General features: G+C 36.7%; 1 long non-coding RNA gene across 1 annotated transcript; it reads left to right on the top strand.

Moving 5' to 3' along the window:
- Positions 1-143: 143 nt before the first annotated feature.
- Positions 144-3,654, top strand: LOC148678108 (uncharacterized). The gene is made up of 2 exons (XR_015940886.1): positions 144-1,187; positions 2,180-3,654. It is a non-coding gene; the product is annotated as an uncharacterized LOC148678108 (long non-coding RNA).
- The last annotated feature ends 22,780 nt before the right edge of the window (positions 3,655-26,434 follow it).

Raw genomic sequence — 26,434 nt, forward strand, 5'->3', positions numbered from 1 at the left:
TATTTTCTTAGAAAAGGCTAAAAGATTACAGCTTTATATGAAGTATATAAACTTTATATAGTTAGAACAAGCACGTCAAAACATTTTCCAAAATAGTTAAAGTCTTTGATGCATAAAATGTTTATGAAGAAGGTAGAATACTGTTGTGTACAGGTACAGTATATATTACATTATACTTCTGTTGTTTTTATTTTCAGCTATCAAAAAGTCAGTTTAGTTGTTACATATTAATATTCCATATTAACTGGACTTAAACATGCACAGTACAGAAACAGATTAAATGAAGCAGTGGTTTCACTAATATCTAAGGCACCCCAAATGCCATCTATCAATCGTCTTGGAGCAAATGCATTACATAATGCAAAGCACCATAATTGGAAGAAATACTGTGTGTTCTTAGTGGCTAAATCTGTATGGATCAATTTACCAGGTACTATATTTTTACTGCATTTTTATTAGGATTTTCTTCTCAGATACCCTTAATCCAAGGTGATTTACAATATGTAAATAAAATTGACATTAGATAAGTAAGACAGTGAAAAATAGTGTTTGCAGAAGTTAGAAGTGTTATGTGAGTGAAACAATATAATTTAAACAGCATACAAACTGTGCTGTGTGAAATACCAAGTAGTAATGAAGACAGAGTGGCGGTATCTATTCCACGTTTACAGCGAATAAGAGCAAAAAGCAAATGACATTGCCAGTTTGAGAGATAAGAACATACCGAAGAATGTCAGTTGAGAGCTGAGAGATCACAGTTGCTGACTAAACAGTCTTGAGCTCTAAGCCACGTATAGTTCAGTATAACAAATAAAAATAGGTTGGAGATTTAAAAAAAGATGTCTGTCTGTTTGGTGGGACATTTTGTATCAACTGAAATGCACCAAAAAGAGTGTGATCTGGTTATAGCAAACAAAAAACATTTTCAAAGACTGCTGGAGAACACTGGCATTTTCAAACCCTAACAATCTGACTATCTCAGAAGAGAAGCTTGGCATGATAAGATTATTTCATGGATGGGTATTTGAAACACTGATACTGCATAATTCTATTCTATGTTGGAAATCATCAGATATTGATAATGCAGTAGACTGACTGCTTTCCACTTCATATTTTTACAGTATGCTTCACCAGACCAGATGTCATTTCAGGTCCTCTGATAAAACTTTGGCATACAACAGGTAGAGGTAAGACAAAAGCCTGTGTTCAGGTTAATTTCACACATACCTGTAGCTGTGGTTAGTTTAAATATTTGTACCCAAACTTAATAGTTTTAGAGAGGAGCTGCATCTCCATGTGAACTATAAAGGAGCATGTAAAGGTTAATTAACTTTTCTGCTTGAAATTAACCTTTACATCAATAATCGCGATGGCAGCTGACCAGTAACCCCAGTAACTAACATTAATTCACTTACATTTTCTTAAAACTGTAATATTAGTCTGTTAAACTATTTTCTCTCAAATGCTAGGAGGAGTCAAGTAGTGTGTGCTTTAGTATAGCGTCAACCACAGGTAACTTGCTGGTTTTTGTAATGATTTTAAGTCGACCAAGCTAGGGCAGTTGATACAAAATCACATGTACAAAAACATAATCAATAATGTATGAGGAAACATTATGGAGAGAGTGCAGGTACTTCTTTCTCTGGAAGTTATGATCCCTGCTTGCTATCAGATTTACTCCCAAAGCATCTGGGAGAGTAATAACTAGATAGAGCACAGCTGTATCCCTATGAGGCATTCCAAACATCATTTTACATTGGACATGATGTGATTTGTTGTACAACAAAACAATACTTTGAGTGCAAAGTGATCCTAGATCCCAGGTGCAACACAGCTGTGCTGCATTCCGGAATGATTATGTGAAGTACAGTACTGTACATAACAGGCAAAACTTCATAAGACAGATTCTTTGCAATCCGGGCATCACCTTTATAATAAATTGACTACCTTTATAAATGAATACCTTTGTACTCAATTAACATATTTCATGTGTGATAAGTATACATACTGTATAAGATGTAAATATAAGCCATCTGAATTAACAGATAGCCAGTGAGTGCTGCCAATAAGTTGAAAACAGGCACAGTAGATGTTGTAATTTTTCTGTTTAAAAATTGAATTATCAACTATTTTCTTATTACTGTATACACATATTTAATCTGGAATCTTCAATTTCAAGACTCAAGAAAAACCATTATCCAGCATGGGGAGAAAGCTGACCTGCAGAATTTCTCTGCCCCAAATCTACAGCCAAGCTCTATAGGGGATTACAGGAGAGTTAGTACTGTCTGGAGGAGTGGTCATCAGTGATGTCACAGTAAGCATACCTGCTTTTGTCAAATGCGGAAGAAGACTGACTCATACCCACCTTACCTGAGATGCACTTTGTCAACTGGGTGCCACTACTCATACAGCATGCAGCAGGCTCATCTCACATACTGTAATCTGTGTGGGTGTTCTTAACATTCTTTCAAATCCACAATGAATTCAATTTTTATGTCATTGAGATCTTGCTGGAAAATATTACTTAGAACTGAAGACACCAATGAGCAGAAATCAATCGAATATCACATTTATTTAGATTTGGCAATTATAGTTTTACTGTGTTACTGATACTGTATGTCAGATACTAAGTATATCAATAAGAAAACAGTTCTTTTTAGATCTCTGGATGCTCCCACTCTTAGTCAGTAGATACAAATGTCTGTGTGCCAGACAGGTTTGAAGCTATTACAATTACAAGAAAATAAAAGACAAAGACTATGAGAGTCTAGAACATCTTTGCTTTGATTAACAGTGGTGCTAGTGACAATTACAACACTTCCTTTTTAAATGAGATAAGGGAGAGTAAGGCAATGATGAAGACAAATTGATTTTTTTTTATCTCCTAGGAGGCAGATCAGCCTTTAAGATAGCAAAAATTTACAAAAAAAATGCAATGTGTGTTTTAGTTACAGCTTCCAGGACCTATCATGTCTTATATTTTAATCATAATTATAATTAATTGTCCATTTGTCAAATTGCATAAATTTGACTGAATATTGATCAAAGTTTCTTTTTAAGAAAGTGTAACAAAGTAACAGCAATCCATTGCTCATGTGCTGAAACTCTATGCTGTTCAGTATGTTTATAAATTTCTAATTTTTTTAATCCTGTAAATAGTTTTGTTTAAAACAATGTGGTTGGGGACAAAATACTATGTATATGTTGCTAGAAATCTGTTGTTTGAAAACACAAAATACACACTACATTAACAATGGATATGTTATAAACACATATTTTAAAAAAAATACCCACAATGACAGATATTTACAAAGCAGCTTAAGATGCTACTGTTTTGGCACCAGCTGAAAATAGTCAAATACTGTATGCAGGCCTGGAAGAAGCACAGATGAAGCCTCATGCAATACACATAATACACATGTGGTTAATGCAGAAAGGGGCCTTTTTAAAATAGTGTACTCCAAAACAATGAACATGATATTTTATCAATTTATGAAACACTTCTTCCATTGCTTGTTTGTCAGTATCTGAGTTGGCATGTACAGGTAGCTACAATTACTACTTCCTGGAAGAGGTCTTCATAAATCATGTACTGCACACACTGTAATTTGAATATATAATACTTTTTAAATAAATTAAACAAACAATAAAGTTTTGTGTAAAATATTTTGTAGGCAAGATATGATTTATGGTCTGGGAAATGGAACCTTTTTTCTTGAAGGAGTTTTCTGCTTTACTACAAAGAAAGTGACAACTCCAGCTACTAGGCGGACATTTTTAAAATCAAACAGGGGCTAGACACACTTGCGCGTTGCACCACCATAAAGCCACGTTGACTAAAATTGAGAATATCATGAGTTCTATTCACGCCAGCCGAACAAAAAGGGTGCAACGCCGTGTAAGAAATGACATTATACGGCTTCTTAGAAAGGAGACAAAAGGAGGTCCTGAAGGCAAACGCTGTGCGGCGGAATGTCTTGGCACACCTCCAGCTCACTAATGAAGTAGTCAGCTTTACAGTCAACACGTCACAGTGAGCCAGGCAAACAGTGCCGGCTCGAGCATGTTGCCACACTACGAGACCCGCGCTCCACAGCCACTGAGGCTTTCCAGGACCAGGAGGCAAAAGTCAGCCTTGAACAGGCGAGGGGGGCTCATGAAGGCAACCTGCTGATGCTGTGTGGATTTCACAGAGATTATGTAGTTATTTATTCAGATGGTGCTCTATGGTACAGGGGCTCAGCTTCACGCCTGTTGAGTCTCAGTGGGTTTAGGCTGTTGGATGCACCTGTGTCCCAGTTGTGTGAATAAATGGCTTTCTTTTAGTCCAATATTATGTATTTAATTTTCCAAAATAGGATTTGCTTTCCATACTATGCCATACAGCATAATATGCTTATTGTCACACTACATAATGACTACAGTAATATGCAGCTAACAGGATAATAAACACACCATTTTGCTTACTATAATAAACATGAATGGGCCTCCATAAACCTTCTTGTTTTATTTTTTTAACTTTTAACCAGAAACACTATGATTTTAACTTGATGATGACTCAATACTGATGAGACTTTTCAAGTATGTCATAATGTGTAGAAGCAAGGATCTTCTACAAAGCAAAACGCTGCCACCAAATACTGGATCTGGAATTTGCAATTACTTGAAGATCACAGTTTGGGCTTAGTCCAGGCCTATATGTTCTATTATTAGGAAGCCATTAATAATAGTATGAATTGAGACATAATAATCCTTTTTCAAGCAATAGCAGATTTTTAAGATATACTACTGTATATGTCTTTAAAATATTTTGTTGAATAAACGAGATGAACCACAGCCACCACAACTCAGTATTCCCTGTTATTAGCTGCTGTTCTCTGCTATGATTGGAGTCAAATAATTATCTAAGACACCCTTTTTATTTAAGGATATGCAATCCTGTGTTCTTTCTGCAGTTCAGCTTATTGTCTGGGCCAATGATTTTTGAGTCACTTGTAACTGAGGAGTGGAACCCCTCGGAATGCTAATATAACAGTATAACACAAAGTGAGTAAAGGTTAGATCCTATGAATTATATGGAAAAACCATAAGGCAGACAACTCTATTAACAGGGAAACAATATTTCAAAGAGAGAACAGGTAGGTTGAAAAAAACGTTAATCATTTCAATATATATAATGTAATAGTGTTTAGAAGTAATTATTCTAGCACTGTTTCAGATCATTATTTTATTGAAAAATAAAATAATTTTATTGAAACACAAGTTTCTTCCTATATTGTATGACATTAGCCTTGAAGAAAATTAGATTGTGCTTTTGCTATATAACCAGTTTCATTAAGTAACATTAAGCAGCTACTTCACAGCCACCATTTTCAATGTAGGGGCTACATAGCCTTTTGACAATCTAATTTTCAACTTATACTTTGAGCCAAGAAATATTTATGAATCCATAACATTCTTCTTTGAGGATCTTTTTATCTGGAGAATTCTGAGACTGTCGAAATAGCAAGTTGAGTGTTTGTTACAAAAAGAGTCATAATTATTTTAACCACATAAAACAACTAAGAACACATTCTTACAATGACCTGGGGAGTACCTACTTATACATCAAGAAAGTTTTCTTCACAGATGTGGTGTTCTTTGGAACATCTGCATTCTTTTCTTTCTGCACTCTTTAACCATTCCATCACGCTGGTGAAAAGTTATCTTGGTCTCATCTGTCTATAAAACGTTGTTCCAAAATCCCCCTGGGTCAATTTGGAGCATTTTGGAAGTAATGTCAGAATGTCATTAATGTTTGCTAATGATATAATTAGTCATGGCAGCAGAAGAATAAATTCAGAGGTTCACAATTTTTTTTTATATTCCATAATTATTCTTGGAAGGCACTTCACCATAGAACAGGACTCAAAATTTATGGACAACGTAATCAAGGATATCATCAGGAGAAAAAAAAGTGGCCAGTCTTTGACTGTCCAAGTCACTTTGGAGATTTAAATCCAATTATGTATGCATTTTACGTTTACATATTTACAAAGTCAGATCCCCCCAAAAACAGGCACGACATCTACGTAGTTACAGTTAAGGCTTGGCAAAGTATCTCAAATCTCTATCAAACCCTAAGTGGTCTTTAAGGTTGACATGTTTGCTGAGATATCTGCAAGTTGTTGGTAAGCTTTCAGGATTAAATGAGAGATCCTATGCTTTTTGAAATTTGAACACCTATTATAATAGGATCTATAGGTGTTGTGCTAGTTGCAGTTTGGTTCCATGGAAACTGATGGTGTAGAAATAATGAGTTTTTGTTTGTACAATTGAAACACCAGCTATGAATGGCTAGATGCCTCTTAGAGGATAGTGGGTTGGTTTTATGATTGAGTCTAACCCCTACTTCTCCTCCCCAGAGTCCTACATCATGATACAGTAAATGTCAGTAATCTAATCATGCATATATTAAAATATATTATCCTGTATGGGAGCCCTGATTACCAACCAGCATTGTAACCCTGAAGACAAGTACATCTGTGATCAGGCATCATTAGTGTTTACAAAATAATGGTTAACATAAAACATTCTCATAATTGCTCTTCACTTCTATTGGAGCCGTTTTCATTTTCCGTATGTTAAAAGTAGTACTTCTGCAGTATCTCTGAATCATAACAGGTATGCTTTCAATTGAACTTTGAAACTGTACAAACTGAGTTCAAAAATTTAAAATTTCATAAAAGCAGACTTTGAAGGAATGAGACAGAGAGAAGTAGAATTACTGTAGATAGGACAGGTATGGAATCACTGAAGAACGAATGTCAACAGCCTGAAGAAATTTTGAAGCATGAAACAGATTTCTCTCAGATTCCCACATTGCACAGCAAACCAATTAGGAAACACTATACAGTATATATATATCACTGTATAAAATGGTTTTAAAAAAACAACAGTTAAAGACAAAGGTTGTTGCAATGGACACTAAAGTAAATAATGAAGGTCTTCCAGTACTACAGCAGTAATAAATAACCATCAAAGATGAAGCAAAATACATCTGTGACAACAATGGGAAGCAATGAAAGGGAAATGGCTGATATACTAAGTGAATATTTCACTCAGGTGTTCACTAAAGAAGTCAACACATGCTTCAGAAAGCAAAAGGAATATGTTCTGTATTAAATAAAAGTTCTCTATTAGTATAGAATAGGCAGAAATATTTTGGTGATAAAAGTGCTCAAGACTAACACATTCCCAGGGCCCAATGTCATCTTACCAATTATATCTTTTGTAATTGTGGGAAATGAAAGATGTTATTCATCAGCCAATAATGCAACTCTTCCTGCAGTTGTTGAGGAAGGGTAGTACCTACAGTACGGGCTCCAAAACTGGCAATGTACTGTACAGTAATGCTCATCCACTAGAAGGGTGGTAACACCAATAAATCTGACTTCTTTTACATGTAAGGTTATGAAAATAATTATGAAAGCTAAACTAGGGGATCACCTACAGTATATGGGAAATCCAAGGGAAAAATGGATTTAGAAAAGATAAGTCTTACAGTACGTGACCAACCTGTTAAGAGTTCTTTGAACAATCAACAGCAGTAAGGGATACACATAGGGCAAACAATATGGTGTATTTATATTTTCAGAAGGCTTTTGGTAAAGTTACTCATTAAAGATTAATTCTTGAGTAAAAGTTTATAAGCAATCTGGGTTTGAGATTCATCATTAGTTTATAGAAACAGTACAGACAAGGACTGAATACTCAAATTAAGGTGATGTGTTTTAGAGTTTAAGGGCAAGTGCAGGAATTTGCATGCAAGTAGCAAAAACATAAAATATATACAGTGGTGTGAATAAGTGTTTGCCCCCTTCCTGATTTCTTACTTTTTTGCATGTTTGTCACACTGAAATGTTTCAGATCAACAAACAAATTGAAATATTAAACAAAGATAACACCAGTAAACACAAAATGCAGTTTTTATTATTAAGGGAAAAAAAATCCAAACCTACCTGGCCCTGTGTGAAAAAGTGATAAAAACATAAAACCCCTGTTAAAACATAAATCAACTGTGGTTTATCACATCTTTGGAAAGCTGAGTTAAATTTCTCTAGCCACACCCAGGCCTGATTACTGCCACACCTGTTCTCAATCAAGAAATCACTTAAACAGGACCTGCCTGACAAAGTGAAGTAGATATCAAGCAAAATATAAAGTCTACACACACATTTGTAGTATCTCTGAGGTGACAATTATCAAATACATTTCCAAATCAATTTATAAAACACACAAAACAATGGTTGTTCACCAACAATCCTGTTAAGTTTTATTTCAGTTTGTCAAATCTCTCCAATTACCTTGAATTTTTTCAGTTGCTAATTATTTTAACAAATTTCTGCTTTCCCTAGTTATTACCCACAGTGAGTTCATTTCCTGGGGTGTTATCTATGTGGAGTTTGAGTGTTCTCCCCATGTTCACATGGTTTTCCTCTGGGTGCTCCAGTTTCCTCCCATAGTTCAAAGACATGGTGGTACTGTAGGTCACCGTAGTGTGTATGTGTTTGTGTATGTGTGCCCTGTGATGGACTGGCATCCCATTTGGGTGTATTCAGCCTTATGCCCAATGTTCTAGGCACTGTAACCCTGAATTGGATAAGCAGTTATCAAAAGTGATGTAATGATTTTTGGGTGATTTAGAGACATAACAGAGGAAGCCTGATGCCAGTTCTCTGAAATTCAGTTGGTAAGAAGTACCCACAAGCACAAGAGAAGGTGTTAGTCTATGAAGCATTTCTGATGCAACTTTTTCCATCAGAAAACCATCATCTCAAAGCTCACACAAATTACTGTTAATTTGATCTTTAAATGTGAGAGTTGGAGTAGAAATTTCCCTAAAATTTAGTATTTGGATTCCAGGACAAAATTTAGTATTTGGATTCCAATAGTCAAACTATGGTTGACACATTTTCAAAGCCAATCAACCTAATGTTAGTCTTTTTAAAGCTCAAAATTTTGTTTATTAATATCAGCGTCTCAGCAGTGTGATGAGGCTCATAGTGCTTGATTAACATTAGGTGTCAAATGAACAGATATCATCATCAGCATGGAAAAGAAAGCTGATTGGTATCACACCTTACCTATAAAGAATCTAACCCAATGGTTACATATACTGTAGATACTAAAAACAACTGGACCAAGAACAGAAGTTTGTAGGATTGCAGATATGACTTTGTAAAGAGGGAAGAAAAACCTATTTAAAAAATATTTTTTGAAATTTAGTGAACAGTTAAGAAAAACTTCTCAAATGGCAGTGCAGTCTACTTGCTTACACTCACTCCGCTAACAACAAAATGCGGACAACCAACAGATTCGGTTCCGACCTTTGAACTTTAGGTTACGATAACCTACAGCAACTTTAAAACTTCTCCCCATTTAATCAGTTTCTTCTATCTGCAATATCGAGTAACAATAATAATGTCCTGTTAAGGCCTTACTTTTCGATTACTTATACAGAACTCAACCTATTCTTTTTAGGAACAAGTAATAGGTTTATTACATGCTGAAAAAAAGAAGAAAGAAAACACACCGTTTCGTGGAGCCTTCTTCAGATGTGAGGACCTTCTCACACCTGAAGAATGCTCCATGGCCGAAACGTTGCATTTTCTTTCTTCTTTTTTTCAGCATGGTATAAACCTATTACTTGTTCCTTTGCAGCCTAAGTATGCTGACGCAGCTACCCACCTGAACTATTCTGTTTAGTAAACTTTCAACATTAAATTCAGGCTCTCAGGGGGAATTCCTGCAGTGATTAGACCTCTTTAATGGCCTCGATGCCTTACCTGACAACTGCGCCTCAGTATCATCAGCAACAGGAACAGGAGGTGTACAGTAGGAACATGCTGAACACCCCGAGTTGGATCACTCGGATTGATGGCTGAATCTCCTCCCCGTTCTGGAGTAGTTAGTTCTGGTACCTATTCTGGCACTCCTTCCAGTTTCTTAGTTTCACTTTGGTTTGACACTGCTGCTTGATCTGGAATAGCCTCTTTTACTTGAACATGATGCAAATGGGTGTGATCTTGATGTCACCATATCAATTTCCCATTTCAGGTGTACTACAAAGGTGAGTGGGCCCTGCTTTTTAAAAATGAGGACCACCACCAAAATCCTGAAAAAGACAGCATCATCTGGATTTAAGCACTGCTCTTTAGCATGCTGATCATGCTTTGCTTTTTCCTTTTCCTGACAAACTACTACTTTTGTCCTGACATCTGGTTGAAGTTAGTCTAGATGTGATTTAGGTTTCCTCCCCATTAACATTTCAGCAGGTGTTTGGCCTGTCGTTTGTGTGGTGAAATATGGTGCTGGATCAGGAAATGGGAAAGCTTAGTTTCCAGGCTTCCACCTCTCATCTTTCTCAGTCCTTCCTTCAATGTCTGTACTGCCCTTTCTGCTAACCTGTTTGAGGTAGGGAAGAAAGGGGTGGTCCGTGTGATAAATGCCATTTTTATTGCCAAACTCTCTGAAACACATCTCTGGTGGATGTTGGACCATTATCTGTTACAATGGTGTCTGGCAAACCATGGATAGCAAAAATGTGACGTGAAGTCTCCACTGCCACTGAAGCAGTACTGTTGCTCATGATGTGCACCTTGAGTCACTTGGAGCGCGCATCCATAAGAACAAGGAACATGCACCCCATGAATGGACCCGCAAAGTCCAAATGCAACCTAGAACACAGTTTGTCTGGCCACCCCCAGGGATGCATTGTAGCAAGTGGTGACATTTTTTGCATCTTTTGACATTCTGTACAAAACGTTACTTTATTTTCCAGGTTTTGGTCTATGTTAGGCCACCATGCATAAGACCTTGCCAGGGTTTTCATGCGAGAAACACATGGGTGAGCTTTGTGGAGCTCCTCCGATACTTTAGCATGGCCTGGAAAAGGGACCACAACCCTAGAACCCCAAAGGATACAACCATCTTGAACACTGAGCTCATGCCTTCACCTCCTTAATAGTTTAATCTCATTGTCCTTCCCTGACGACGACCAACCTTGTGGCAAGAACTTCTTAACTTGAGACAAAACTGAATCTCTCTCTGTCCATAACTTTATCTGCCTTGCATTCACTGGTGAGCTAGCCAGTTTCTCCAGCAAGAACACTGTGTACGGTGGAAGAGGAGTTGTGGCTGGTACATCTGGAAGTGGCAGAGGACTTAAAGCATCCGTTTGCATTATCCTCCCAAGTTCTGTACACATTTTGATACTGGTAAGCAGACAGAGTGAGAGCCCACCCTCTGGACTCTTACAGAGGCCATGGGTGGAATGCGCCGGGTTTCACTGAATAAGCTCATGAGTGGCTTGTGATCAGTAAAGATAGAGAAAAGATGACCATCGCTTTTCAAAATGGGAACAATTGGAGAAAACTGAACAAGCTCTATGATGCCTAGTTGCTGCAGCTGCCCTAGTTCTATCTCTACCTTGGATTTCTTGGCATAAGGCACTGCTCTGGTCTTGAAGAATCTTGATGTAACCTAAGAATCCACCCAGAGCTTTACTGTCTTTGCCTTTCAAAGTGCCCAGTTCCTCCCTGAACACACCTGCATATCTTTGTACCAGCTCTGGTACTGTCACTTCCTTCATATACTTAACTTCACCCCAGTCTAAATGAATTTCTTTAGGCCAATCATACACTAGCAGGCTTGTCCCTGCACCCTTGGCCACAAACAACTGGCCTTCTGTCTTCTGGCCACCATATTCAATGTGCATTTGCATTGCCCCCAGCAGAGAACTGCCTCTCCAGTATACAGTCTTAGTTTAATGGGAGAATTACAAAGAGCAGGAGCTTGACCAATAGTCCATAATTTTTAGAAGCTTCTTCACTTATGATTGAAGCTGAAGCTGCTGTGTCAAGTTCCATCTTGATGCCTGTTTGACATTAACAGAAGCACAAAAAGGCTCACTTCGTGACTCATACACCTTAAACATTGCTTAGGTGCACTCCTTCACCTGATCAGAATTCCCCAAGTGATGGCTTCTTGAAATCTCCACAACTTTTTATTTGGCTCCCCTGCATTTCCTAGCTAAATGGCCTTTTTATTGCAATTGTGACAAATACGGTCTTTTAAGTTTACAATTATTTGCAAAATGGGCTCCCCTATACCTATAACAGTCCACTTTTTAGCTTTTCTGTCCTTATTTACAAGGTGTGCATCATTGTAGCTATTTCCATTTGCTTTCTGAATGTCTTTTGCATTATTTGCAGCAGACTACATACTGTACCTTGCACGATTTCCAGCGCTGTTTTAAACGTGAGTGGAGCTTCTCCCAGCAACTGGCCCTGAATTGCATCATCACTAATCCCACACTCCAATTTGTGCCGTAGTATGTCTTCCAATGTCGCTCCGAACTCGCAGTGCTCAGATAATTGAAGCAAATCGGTGACAAACTTTGCTACCGAGTCTCCTTGTTTTCTAAAATGACTGTGAAATTTGAAACGTTGCACGATTACAGACGGGTTTGAACTGTGATGTTCTGAACGAGTGATTAACTCATTGTAAGTTAATCACTCGTTAACTTACAATGCCAGCTTCCGCAGCATAGTTAAGTTCCTCATAAGTTAATGTCTTAGCGCCACACAAACTCAAGAGAATCAAGCGCCTTTTAGACATCTCTATAATTTTATTAGGTGAGAAAAAAAATGTCCCAATCTTTCAGTATACTCTGTCTAGTCTCCATTTTCCTCCACAAACTCAACACCCGAGCCGAACAACGCCATTATGTGCCGTTGCAATGTTGTCACTGAAATTGTAGTTGGAAAAACATACTGCCGCTGCTCCTGCCACTCACTAGCTTCAACTTTTATCCTCGTCGCCAAAAATGTGATAACTTGCAATAAGCATGCTTTGATGAACTTCAACATTCTTTACTGTAATTAAACGAACAGTTAAGAACATCTCAAACGACAGTACAGTCTACTTTCTGTTCACTCACTTCGGTAACAAGAAAAGGTGGACAACTAATAGATTCGGTTCCGAGGTCAAATGACCTTGACCTTTAGCTAACGATAACCTACACCAACTAGAATAGTAACGAAAGTTCAGGAGGGATGAGAACAACCAAGTTCAATCAGACTTGGCTGTCAGTAATTAGCAATCACTGTCAATGCCATTTTCTCTCCTAAAACTCTATAAATATCGTATGTGATCCCCTTCTCTCCCTCACATATGTCTTTTGCATCCCACCTCCAGCCCATCTCCACCTCTGCAGATACCCTTTGGTCACTGCATGGGAGTCCTGGTCTCCTCATCCTACTGTATGGCCAGGAGGTCAGCCCTTAGCCAAACAGGTTAAACCAAATTTTCACTAAACATAATTCTATTGGGACACTTTCTTTTGAGTGTTGTTATTGCTAGTGAAATACAATTTAGAATTTTATTCTATGTAAATGATGTGTATACTGTAAATCAATTCTCCATGGAAACAAAATTTACTTACTGAGATGGATTGGATTGTTGGAGTTTCTGGTGTTTGCCAGAGTGCCACACATTTTCATTATTTGCTGTGTTTTACCTATGAAATAACAGTGAAGGTACAGTATATGGTACAATTTGTTCTGTTTTATGACCATGGGTGGAATAATACAAATAATGAAGGCAAAACAATAATAAGGATAAGATTTCCTGAGAACTCACTCTATAAAGAAAGCAGCTAAGATACAGTACTAATACTAATTTTAAGAGTTCCTGAGTGTTCAGCAGCACAAGTACAACCACAAGCCCAAGTGATGTATTTATACTATCTGTGTTCTACTCACTGTCCCTCAATGCATCTTATTTTCCTTCTACATACAGTAAATAAACCAAACAGTATGCTGAATGTACAGTATGGCCTGGGAATTCTTTTCTAATTCTGACATCCCTAAACATGATAAAATAATCTAAATATGTCAATCCAAAGATCTTGCTGAACTCTATAAAAGGATTAATAAGAACTAAATAATAAAAATAATAAGAGCTTAAAATAAAACATATGAAATCCATGAAATGTATGGAAAATGTTTCATTTACCTTCCCCAGCATATTCACAAACCGTGTAACTGTGTTGAGCTCATTCACTTGTAAATTATTTTAGTGTATATGGTCATTAAAGAGTCAGCTGCAATATTCCATATGATGATGTAGCAAAAAAAAATGTACAGTAAGTGCATGACCACAAATGGATGAATCAAACCTCTTTTCTACTTTTTTGCTTCGTTTAAGTTAAAGGGTGTTTTTGATGTGATTAAATATGTCCTGCTGTGTCTTTATGCTTTACATTTTGCAGAAAAGACTCTGTCCTTTTCAAGATTCCCTCTAACTAAATCCATATGTCATGTACTGTACATATGAGTGTACTGTATGTATATACTGTATAGTGCATTGTAAAAGTATTCAACACTTCCAATTATTCCCCATATTGCTGTTAAATAAATGACATACACTATGGAAACCTATTAGTGCCATGGAGAAAAAAATATTGTGTTTAAATAAGATAACCTTGCTCATTTAAATGCAAATGCAAATGTGATATCATCTGAACTTTTCTCCATGGTGCTAATAGGCTTCTGTAGTATAAAACGTTTTTTCAAATGAATATTTTTGATCAGTACTTGAATGATAAATGAAAAAGTTAAATGTCAACATAAACTGCAGAGAATAATCAAAGACTAAAATATGTTGAAAACATAAAACATATTTTAGATTGAGTCAATGTTTGGCGAACGCAACTTTTGCAATCAATTGGTTGTCTTTTTGCAAATGTCTCTACCAGTTTTGCACACAGATTGTCTTGCCACCGTTTATGTATTGGACCCAATTAAGCCTCTCAAGAACTTTTACTTTCTTCTTTGAAATCCACATAATTGTTCTACAGACAGGCAGATTTTTGTCCTAGTAGGAAGTCTGTAGCAGACTGAAGCAGGATTTCCTATAAGATTGCCTCTACTTTGCTCCATCCATTTCCCCCTCAGTCTTGACAAGCTTCCCAGTCCCTGCTGATAACAAATGCCCCTATAACATGCTGGATACCACAATGCCTGATAGTAGGGAAGGTGTATGTGCAAATGATTAGGTGGTTTGAAATTACTTACCAGACATGGGGACAGTAAGGCAGAACAAACAGGGATGTTTACACATAGATTCAAAAAATACAATAAATATTTGTATTAATACAACAATAAAATTGTGAGAATTAAACGTATACAATAGTGTACAGTATATGAATCAGAATATGAATCTGCCATGATACACACAAATGGCTGATCAATCACTTAGAAGATACCTGTGATACAGAGTTAAAATACACTGACTAATACTTGGGTCAATATCATAACAATTATAACAACATGAATAAACACTTGAACGACAAATAATTATTATATTACTTTCCAGAATTAACCTATATCAAACATACACTTGTGTGGATAATAACCTAATTCTTGGGTGCAGAAATGTGAACCTCAAATTGAGAATGCTTGGTCAGGGACAATTCTGATGAAGTTTTAAAAGTTCAGCATAGACAAGAACAGTTGGATTCATGTCTGGAGCTCATCCAGTTTTCATCCAAAGGCTCTTAGAGCTGAAAGCTGGCTGAGGCTTAGTGTACATGGAGAGAAACTTAAAATTTCTCTAGTATTTTGTAGTTGCTATTCTGAATATTTATTGATATTCAGTGGATTTGACAAATATCCAACTGTAGAATCTCATTGATCAGGCAAAACCGAAATTCATTTAAAAACTTCTTATTGACAGGAGGTCTTGGGAAGAATTCCTGTTTACATATGGTCTCTCGGCCCAGCAGTTGCGTCCATAAGTTTATTTTGGTTGAGACTGTTGAGATGGTTACAGTCATTTGATTAGTTCACTGTAAAGTTATTGGTATCTCAGAGAACATGTTAAAGTAATTTGCAGAACCTTTTAAGTTCCACTGTCAGGGGTAGTGATTCATCATAACTTCATCAGGTGTAGTGGGGATCCCTATGGTATGCTCCTCACTCGGGGATCACTGTAACCCTGTCAGTGGATTTATGACAGGGAACCAGCAGCCAAGTTCAAATGTACCTCCTTCTTAGAGCTGTAGACTGAAAGGCATCAATTTGGGCACTTTTATCCCTAGAGACGTCTGGAAGGGCCCAACTTGGTCGTGGTCTGGTTTGGGTGCTGGGGAACCATTCTGCTTGTCAGAATCCTGTCTCAGCAACATTCCTATTAGTGTGACTCAAAGGCATTGAACAGTTCCAAGACTTTATTTTCATTTCAAGGCCAGAGAAATATTATCATAATCTTTCTGAACACTTAATCTAAAGCATGGTCAAAGCCTGGCAAACTACAGTATTGACTGGGAGATAAATTGTGTTGGGTTTGCGCCAGATGTGATACTTTGCAAATGGATAAAAAGGTTTTCTAAATTGTTTAATCTGATCACAAAACAGTTTGCATTGCTTGCAGCATCAAACTAGTATGCTTTGTTGCAAACTCAATGCCTGATTTTTCAGTACATGTAGTCCAGCTCTGCGGACTGAAGGGGATATTGTTCACTCATCTTCTATGTTAGCCATTGAAATCTATAACATTATTGAGGTGTTTTTAAAGGTCCTAGACTTTAATGGTTTAAGCACATAGTGCCCTGACTGTACTTTTACTCATTTTATTTCAGGACTCCTCTGGACTTACTGTATTTCCTTAACAATGATTAGAATAAGAAGTATATTGTTGTACATCCTGATTTTGATTTACAATACAAAAAATGTTTTTTAATTATTAATTATTAGACTGTGTGTTAATTTGATAGCAGATTTTTAATCCAACAGCAAACATTTCTAAAAATGTAGCTATGGTGTTCCACACATACAGAAATAAACACTGTTAAGTTCTCCCATCACAGAACCATTTTTGTTTTACAAATTATATTAAAATTCATAAAGCTGTCCCTATCTATTTACCTCTTAAAATTACATTTTGTTCTTTGAACCATAGTCATTTACACACTTTGGAAGTGGTGAATGCCTGAGGGGCACATTCATGGTTTTCTATGTGTCATTAGCAAACTACAAAATAAATACTTTAACTAATTTCACTACAAAGTATATGTTCTTCTTTTTGTGCTCACAAGGAGGTATTCTAATTTAGTGAAGATACTAAGCTAAATGGAAATTTACGGTACAAGCAGTTTTCCCATGCTTCACTTAATAAGGAAGTAACTGAAGTATTCTGTGAAGCTACATTTATAAGTGGATGAATAGTAACCTTAAACATGAAACACAATTAATGAATCAAAAATGAAAACCGTCCTTATCTCAATTTACATGTGATGTGACTAATACCCCTGCACATCAGGACATTTCATAAATTAAGGCCTTATTTGTGGCTAATAAACACTCGCCAAAACCCAGCAGTAATCTGTGATAGCTCCCTCTGTGCTGGGAATTACTGCTTAATTAAAACTTGTACTGTACATGATGCCATAGAGAGTAAACACAAATGCCAGAGAATCATCAAGGTACCTGGTGTAAATTCAAACAGGCTGTTTGCTATCTTGATAAGATTGGTAATTTTTGGGACTGGAAAAGATAGAAGTTGAAAACAATGAAATATTAGAAAAACTGATTGCCCATGGGGGTGGTTTTAATCAGGATATCTCTTGAACGTCTGTGCCTTAAGAACATTTTCTGTCACTGTCTTATTTCCTTACTTTTTTAATTTGAAGTTTTCTTTTCATAATCCACATTACATGTGCACCGATTTCAACAGCTGTCCCTACAGGCAACACTGGCTTTCAACAGCAATTTAAAGGTTTAGATTTTTATGTTGAAGCCAATTTACAGATAAGTCTAAAAAGCAACATATGCAATATTTTCAACTTCTTCTTGTTTCTCAATCCCTAAAACTGAGTATGTCAGAGACATACATAAAATTTGTACATCTTCCTTATTAAAGTATATTCTTTGCAATTTTGAGCTGGAGTGACTGTTAAAAGCAATTGAGACCCAGAAACAAATTGAAAGCAGCATGTTTGGCAGAAGTCTTTCCTGTTTTTCAATTTTTCATTTATTCAAAAGATTTAAGCCGAGAGATCGCTGCAGCTGGTGAAGCTGCACTGCAGGTATGTTGATCATAATTAAACATATCATAGGAAAATGTGAATATGGAGCTAGTTAGCCACTCAGAGAGGTATTTATCCTTCTTTTTTGTTTTTTTAAACATCTGTTTCAAATGAATGATTCCTCCTGCTTTTGGAGATGACTGTTCGGAGCAGTTGGCTACATATTGTTGGAACTATAATAATAGATTTTAGGCAGATTTTGTTACAATTTCCAGGTATAATCTGAACAGACTGAAACAAAATCTACTGTACTGCACAATATTTGAGTAAACAAATAAGTTACTTTAGGTGAAAAATAGACATCAAAACATGGACATTTTGGACAAATGCACTTAAATTCCACAGAGTATTTCTGTGACTTGAATGTACAGTAATTCATGCACACAAGGTAATGCGAATTTGGTAAAACTTTTGTTCAGAGATAACATGTAAAATTTGTATTATTATCTTATTACTGAATTATCTTATTGTTGTCTTACACCTGAAACATAGCTTGCTAAGTGGCAGTACATGACTAATACAAGCGTAATGCCTGGCTTATTAGTAGAACTGGCTGTACACAATTAACTATTTGTAACAACAGGAAACAAGTACCTATTCAGGCTATATAAATGGGTTTTTCTGTAATTTATGAGGTATTGTGTCACTACTAAGAACTAACACATTACTTACAGGTGACCCCTGAAATGTATTACTGTGAGTTCTTTATGAGAAGGTGATAAAACTCAAACTAGTTTAGTTCATAAATATAAATAACTCTTGGTTTTCATTCAGCTTATGTGATACTTGATTGTCTGTCTCTGAGTTAAGGAGTTATTCCATTATGGGCTTTAAATTACTCTTTCCTTCCATTTAACGATAAATGTAATAGAGAAGCAGTCACTTTGAGGGGTTGGGTCGGATGAGGCAACTGGAGATCTGTATTAAAATGAGAGATGAGACTGGTGCTGGAATATTCACTGCTTTGCTTGTGCTTGTAACAGGGCAGTCTGCTGCGGATGTTGCTGTCTAGGTCTCTTTAAATAGGTTGAAGGAGGCCTGTGGAGAGAGTTGTCTGGTTAAGAACAGTTAGCGCTCTTGGCCAGGACTCAGGACACAGTGGTTATGGCTTAGACATGTGAGGGGAGCAGTTCTCCCCATGGTTATGTCAAGCCACTAACCAGAGAGCTCTCAGAGGAGCTGGTTTCCTCCATGGCTAAAGAAGGGAAGACTGGGAGGAGAGGAGGTTTACTCCTTAATGTTTAGGAGTTATGGTCTTGTCCAAAGGTAAGATGGGAGGTGGGAATAGTGTCTTTGGCAGATTGTCTGGGTGGAAGAAATCCTGTTGGCAAATTAAGAAGCCTTGCTCATAACCCTTACTAACCCTGCCATGCCTCATAGCACAGGCAATGGCGGCAATAAATTCCCTTCTGCCTTTCACTCCACCTATTTGTCCAACTGAATGCTACTGTATATTGTATCTGCAACTGACAACTCCACTCCTTCCAGCTCTTCTACACTCAGCCTCAGTGAACAGTAGACTTCTACTTGCCCTCAGACACCATTGTTTTAGTCTATATTTTGGAGTTCTAACTGGAGCAAAAATCTATCTTTTGTCATTTAGATTAAGTAAACGGATCACATAGATCAAGCTGCTTACGTTCAGTACTTCAATGTATCTTTTGAGTCAAGTTTTCTGCCGCCTTGGTGTTTGAACCAACCTTAATGCTTGTCCACAATAAGCTTTGAGCTGAAGAACTCTTTGTGTTATGGGGGTCCTTGAATGTCTTTTGTGGTCCTCTCGGTCTTTTCCTTACAGTCAGGTTGCCAGTTCCTCAGTCAGGCAAGTTAAGCTAAACACATTTTCAATATGTTATCCTAATACACTTCATCTCAACATTGCCTTAATTAGGATTTTACAGAACAACTGAACGGAAATAAGGAACATTTTATTAGAAATTAAAGAATAATTGACTCATGGAAACTACATCACTCATTTTGGGACAATAACTGTTTCAGATTGGCGGCACACTGCTCGCTTGGGTTTCCTCTGGGTGCTCCTGTTTCCTTCCACAGTCCAAAGACATCCTGATTGGTTAGCTTCTGGGATTGGCTGTAGGTGTAGGTGTGTACATGTTTGTGTGTGTGCCCTGCGATGGACCAGTGTCCTGTCCAGGGTGCCTTGTGTCTGTTGCTTGCTGGGATAGGCTCCGGCTCCCCTATGAACATAAATTTGACGAAATGGTTCGAATTGGATAGATGGAACTGTTTCAAATGCAAGATAATGCGGAAAAAAAAGAGAAATCACTTTATTTTACATTCACATTTCTAGAATGTGATTTAACCTATTACCCAAACACCTAAACTGAAGTCTATTGACAACAAATGCTTATTTCCATGATGTTTTGGAGAATACTCTTTAATATGAGAGGGCATTTAGCAATCTGAATGGAGCGCCTTGCTCAAGGGTAGCATCTTGTTCTGGACTTGAACCCATGTCGTTCCTTTCCAGACCCCTAACTACTACTCCACTCTGCTCCCTTTAATGCACTGGTGGCATTAACAGTGTTGAACTTGGAAAATATGCTCAGTAATGTTTGGTCAGTGAGGAAAAAAAAAACAAAACAAAAGTAAACCATCATCCGTCTCCGCAAGCTGGAACATTTGGCAAACACCCAGCTCATTGCTGGTTTTTGATTCCAAAGCAGCATCTCCACCAGGGCTTGATACCAAAGCTATGTGATTAAAATTGGAGCTGGCACACCTAGCAAGGCAGGTTTGGGGCTATTGTTCCATATGCAGTCCACCTGCGGCTCCGACTCTCTCGCCAAGTGTTCAGCAGGCACAAGAAACTGATTGATCTTGGGTTACTATGGAAACAGTGGAAGCTGTGGGGGAAATAGCCTCATGCAGCTTGCCTCTGAGAAGGATTTGGATCTGAAAAGGATGCTAAATAAATGAATCACTATTAATAATAATTCACATATGGAGCAAACGGAAATTACCATGTATTTTGACTACACGTAAGCTCTTCTATCCCCTGAAACTTGACATTATCACAGACAAATTGATGTTTTTTTAAAATTAAAAGAACACTTCTGTGTTAAAGCAGTTAAAACTTTAGGGACTCATTCATTTCTGCTTTTCCTTCCCTTTTTTTTGCAATGATATATTAACTGAAAGGGGATCTACAGGATTTTTCTACACCTACAGAATATGGGATCATTTTGTTAACTCCCTGATTTAGGGTTCGTTTTGCACTGTTACACTTACCTCTCATATATTAGCCTCATCTTTGCATGTATTATGTGTGTAACCATGAGTTGAAGCTGTCTGTGAAGCAATTCACCTTTTTGTTTGTGCTTGCACAGACTAATAAAAAAATTACAGCTAGCACGCTTTAAGTAATAAATCAAATGCACTGAATGCAAATATCTTAAAAGCACAAAGTGAAGGTGTAGTTTTAAAAATTCTTAACATCTTTTGATAAATAAGGCTGCCAATGTGCGGTGATCTTTCATACAACAAATATATGCTAATGTCATGTTTGACAGGAAAAAGACAACCAATATAGACAAACAGGACCAGTCTGTCCTGGTTTCCTAATGGCCCTTGGCCCTGTACTTTCCACCTTTCACTTGTTTTGTTACAGCTGTAGTTCCTGATCATATTTATACTGCTCACGATATGTTTTAGGATAGGTGTGCTATTCCAGCTTGCCTTTTTAATCACGTGTTAAAATAACTTCACTTTACTACTATCTCTGTATACTTTGACCACTTTTTGGAATTTAGCCTATAACTATTACATTATACATCCATTTCTAATCCTACAATAAAATGAAAGACAACTTGTACTAACATACACAATCAGGCTCATTTGCTCTCTCACTCTGAGCAGGGTATTGCCTCTGATCTTAAAGTAGACCCTGAAACCCTGTATTTTCATCCCTTATTATTTTTCAAACGGCATTTGGAGGATACGGAGAGGTAGTGTGCCAACTACAACCTTCTGCAACACAAAGCATGTATTATCTCTCAAGACATATTTGACTTTATCAGTTGGTATTGCAACCAGACTTCATACTCTTAATATGAAGCATTTTCTCAGAAAGCTGCCCCTCTTTTTTCTCAGTCCTGTGGGTGCCTAGACTGGTTGATAATGACTTAATCCAATGCCATCTGTCAGAGCTGCAGCCACCTTCGTATGCAATCTGTACATCAATCGATTCTTCAGATGCTCTCTGCCCACAGGGCACAGCAGTGTCATCATCATGCTTATTGCCTGAGTTTTAGACTCACAGGTTCAGAAACTCCTGATCCAGCTCTCACCAAACACATTGCTGAGAAATCCACAGATAATCTAGACTGACATCATTCCCAAGTATTCCTTCTATCTTCTGGTAAACAAATATGTAAAATGGCAGGTTTTGTTAGGAAATTATCTATACTGTTCCATAATCCAAGATGGACTAGAAAATTAGTTTGTATACATGATTCCATTAACATATTGAAGCTGTTCCTGAGTAAATGAGGATCTTGGTTTTGCTGTGCAATTTGCAAACATTTCTTTATGTCTAATCTCCTGGACCTAATCCTGTAGGAAATGTCCTCTCAGTCGTCTTGTCTTGCTGTACTAGTAAACTACAAAATGAACATGCGCCCAAACTCTAATTTGACAAGTAAACTCATCTGTGGAGACTGAAGTCAGTGGAATGAATCTTAAATAAGGACCTGTTATTTATAGTCCATTTGCGACAATTTGTGTCACCTTATGTATACCAGGTACAGTATGTGATGTACTTTTGGAACATTATTTGCAGTCCTGATAGGAATATTTTCTCTGTACCTCAAGAGGAAAATTGTTGAAAAGGGTATACTTTCACATTATGAAATGTATTTTAACACTTAAGAAATGCAACAGGTTTATATTTCTATATATGCATAACTTAACACCCTTTATATATCTTAAAATGTATATATAGGAAATATTAGAGCTTGTGCATCATTTCTTTGTCCTTTGTTATTTCGTAAGTACAACATGACAAAAAGTGTGTAAATATTTAAAAGGTATGAAATGCATACCTGTGATGTTGCATTTGGAATTTTTGTGCTCACATAAAATACAGGCAGCACTATTGCAAATGTAAATTCAAGACTCATATTTTATTAATTCAAATTACAGGTCAATGATACCATGGGTCAGTAACGGAGAGGAGGAACGTGCTCAGGGAATTTTTCTGGCAGGAACAGCACAATATGAATTTGCTAGGACATTCAGTGTCTGCAAATTTACTCTCACTAGACTCAGGCAGTGTTATCCTCAAGATTAGGCACACATGGTTTACCGTGACCCTGTCAACTCTGTGCAAGGAACCAAGAACAATTGAGAAATATTTTCCACATGGCAACAACTAAGGGTGCTTACACAATCAGGGAATGTGTCCCATGAACCCAATGGGAGACATCAGATACAGTAACTCTGAGTTCATAGTTTCCAATGTACTGTACAGTAGGCACCCAGGTTCAATATCACAGGGCCATAATACTGCAAGTTTTCACAGACAACAACCCTTGGGATATTAGTGAAAAGTGATCTGATATGATGCTGTTATGCGATTCATTTGGAAAAGAAAAGAAAATACTAAAGATTAAGTGTGTCACTGATCTGGCCATTTATTTAACAGATTGAAAGGAGGAACTCCCCTTTGGGCTGGGGCAAACTGTCTTCTGTTCTGTGTCACACTGTTTAAATGCTAATAGTGTGTACACTAGGCATTCATCTTCTGTATAAGGGTACCTTGAAAGCACCATATTGTACTGTATGTCCCAAACCACACTTGACTTTGGAATATTCTTGTCAGGAACTTGTTTATAATGTACATGATAAGTAACCTTATCTAATATGCACTGTATCTTGAACCTGATTGTGCTTCTGAAGTGTTTCAGTATATTTAGAATGGTGGACATCAGATGATATCTTACAGTTTGTCAGGAGTGTTCTGGAGAGGGTTATTTGTTTAATACAGGAAGAACAGAAGAAATGTACTGTAAACTAGAGTCTTTGGTACAGGTACAGTACCTCGAGATTAGTTTCATAATGTTTTTGTTTGATTTTTTTTCATGTCTTATGCAAGATGACCCTGTAAGGAAAGTCTTGCATTTTTGAAAGATGCGTCAGCTCTAGGAGTGCTTTACTTCCTAATAAGTTTATCAGTAAAATTTAGAACGACTAAAAAAAGGCATTACTTTTGCCAGAAATGTTTTCTTTCTTGTTGACTTTTATATATATAAAAAATGTTAACATACTGTATATAAAAGCTTTTTACAACAGCTTTTATCTTAAGTGTCTAAATGTTACATAAATATTTGTCCTAGTCTTTAATATTACAACATGTGCAATATTTATAACAATTGCAACTAGAGTAAACTTTATTCTTTATTTCACAGGTTTAATTAAATGAAAACCCATACAGTATATAACACATTTAAATACCTTTATCTATTTATATTGGATTACATACAGTATATACTGTATATATGATTTTCAAATAATGCTTTTCTAACAATTTCATTGATAGAAAAATACATTTTAGCTTTTAATTAATATATCATTTTCTTATACTGTAGCTACTTGATTTTATAGATTGATTATTATGACTATTTTCTGATTTAGGAATTTAGGAAGTAGTTGTACTTTGTTCATGTGTGACATAAATGCACATGCCATGATATCATGCTTTTACTTATTAGGGTTTTCACATTTTAGCCATCCATTAAGTCCTTATCTTAAACCCCCTTTGCCACACTGTTATCCCTGCTGCTGCCAGATTTATCCGTAGGAAAGCACATAACCTCTTCTTCTTCTTTACCACGGAAAATACCCTCAGGACTTTAGATTGTGCTGGCAAATGTTTTTTTTCCAAACATTTTAGAAATGGAGTAATAAGGTATTTCTAGAAAGACATACAGTAAATGTGTCAATAAGCAATTTGCTGTATACTGTATATTAATTGCTTGCTAATCCTACACCTGACCTGCAACATAGTCATGACTGTATGCTATTTGTAGAAGGTAGCTTGTTACATTACAGTGCCTTGCAAAAGTATTCAGTACCTGCCTATGGTTTCCCATTTTGTCAAATTACACAATGATGCATACATTTTTCAACTTAGTATTTTATTCAAAATCTGAATACTCAGATTGAGATCTGAATACTGAATACTAGAGGATTTCTAATTTACAGTAAATGTCAGCCTTAGCACAAGAGAAAAAGAGGAAAAAAAGGAAATTGCATAAGTATTCAGACCCATGAGCTCAATATCTGGATGAAGCACCTTTATCAACAATTACAGCTGCAAGTCTTTGAGGGTAAGTCTCGACTTTGTACACCTGCTTGGTGCAATGTCTGCCCCTACGATTTGCTCAAGCTCTCTCCAGTTGCTTGGGGATCACTTATAGACAGCAGTTTTCTAGCATTTCCAAAGATTCTGAGTAGGATTCAAATCAGTACCTTGATTGGACCACTCAAGGGCATTCACTTTCTTATTCTTAACATTAAGATTATTTAAAGTACACCATGTCTCCGTGAATTGTAATTGTGTTAGTTTATTTTGGTAAAATTTCCAAATTGCTTCTACAGGTAGAAATCCTATTACATCCTGGCCCTTTCACTGAGACCTCTTCTCTAACTGTCATAGTAAATACTGTAAATACGGGATTATTTTATGTATGCATTTTACACCTTTCCATTTTTGGTTTTACCCACTCCTGCTCAGTGTCTACATGCTGATAATTCTAAATCTTTGGTATTATTTAATTCCCTTTCCCTCTGTGTTTTCAGTTAGTTAGCATAATTTATGTTATCATGCATGCACTGTGCATTTTCCCAGATTGAATTTCACGTGCTATGTATCTTTCCAACTTTGAGTCACATACAGATCCACATGGCTGTTCATGTCCATAAATGGATGTAGAACAAAACATTGTAACAAGAATCCTTCAGAGTTTATTTAGAGAAAATGTAAAGGTAGTTAGAGATTATTTGGAGAAATTTAGAGATCTCTAGGCTTGACCAGCTAGTGTACATGGGCTGAGGAAAACTGATGAGCCACAAAATTCTACCTAGTTAGCTTTTTCATGTTCTCAAATATTGTAATACCTTTTTTTTCAATAAAGAGAGGATGCACTGTTTCATTATAATACTAAACATCTATTATTTCTGACCTATTTAATTGACACACAGTGCATTAAAAACACATTAAATAATGCAGCTTACTTTAGAAAACGTACTGCATGCGTCTTTGCTGCACTTCTGTTACCC

The sequence above is a fragment of the Lepisosteus platostomus genome, chromosome 1, assembly GCF_059453375.1.
Source record: "Lepisosteus platostomus isolate fLepPlt1 chromosome 1, fLepPlt1.hap1, whole genome shotgun sequence".
Classification (NCBI taxonomy): domain Eukaryota; kingdom Metazoa; phylum Chordata; class Actinopteri; order Semionotiformes; family Lepisosteidae; genus Lepisosteus; species Lepisosteus platostomus.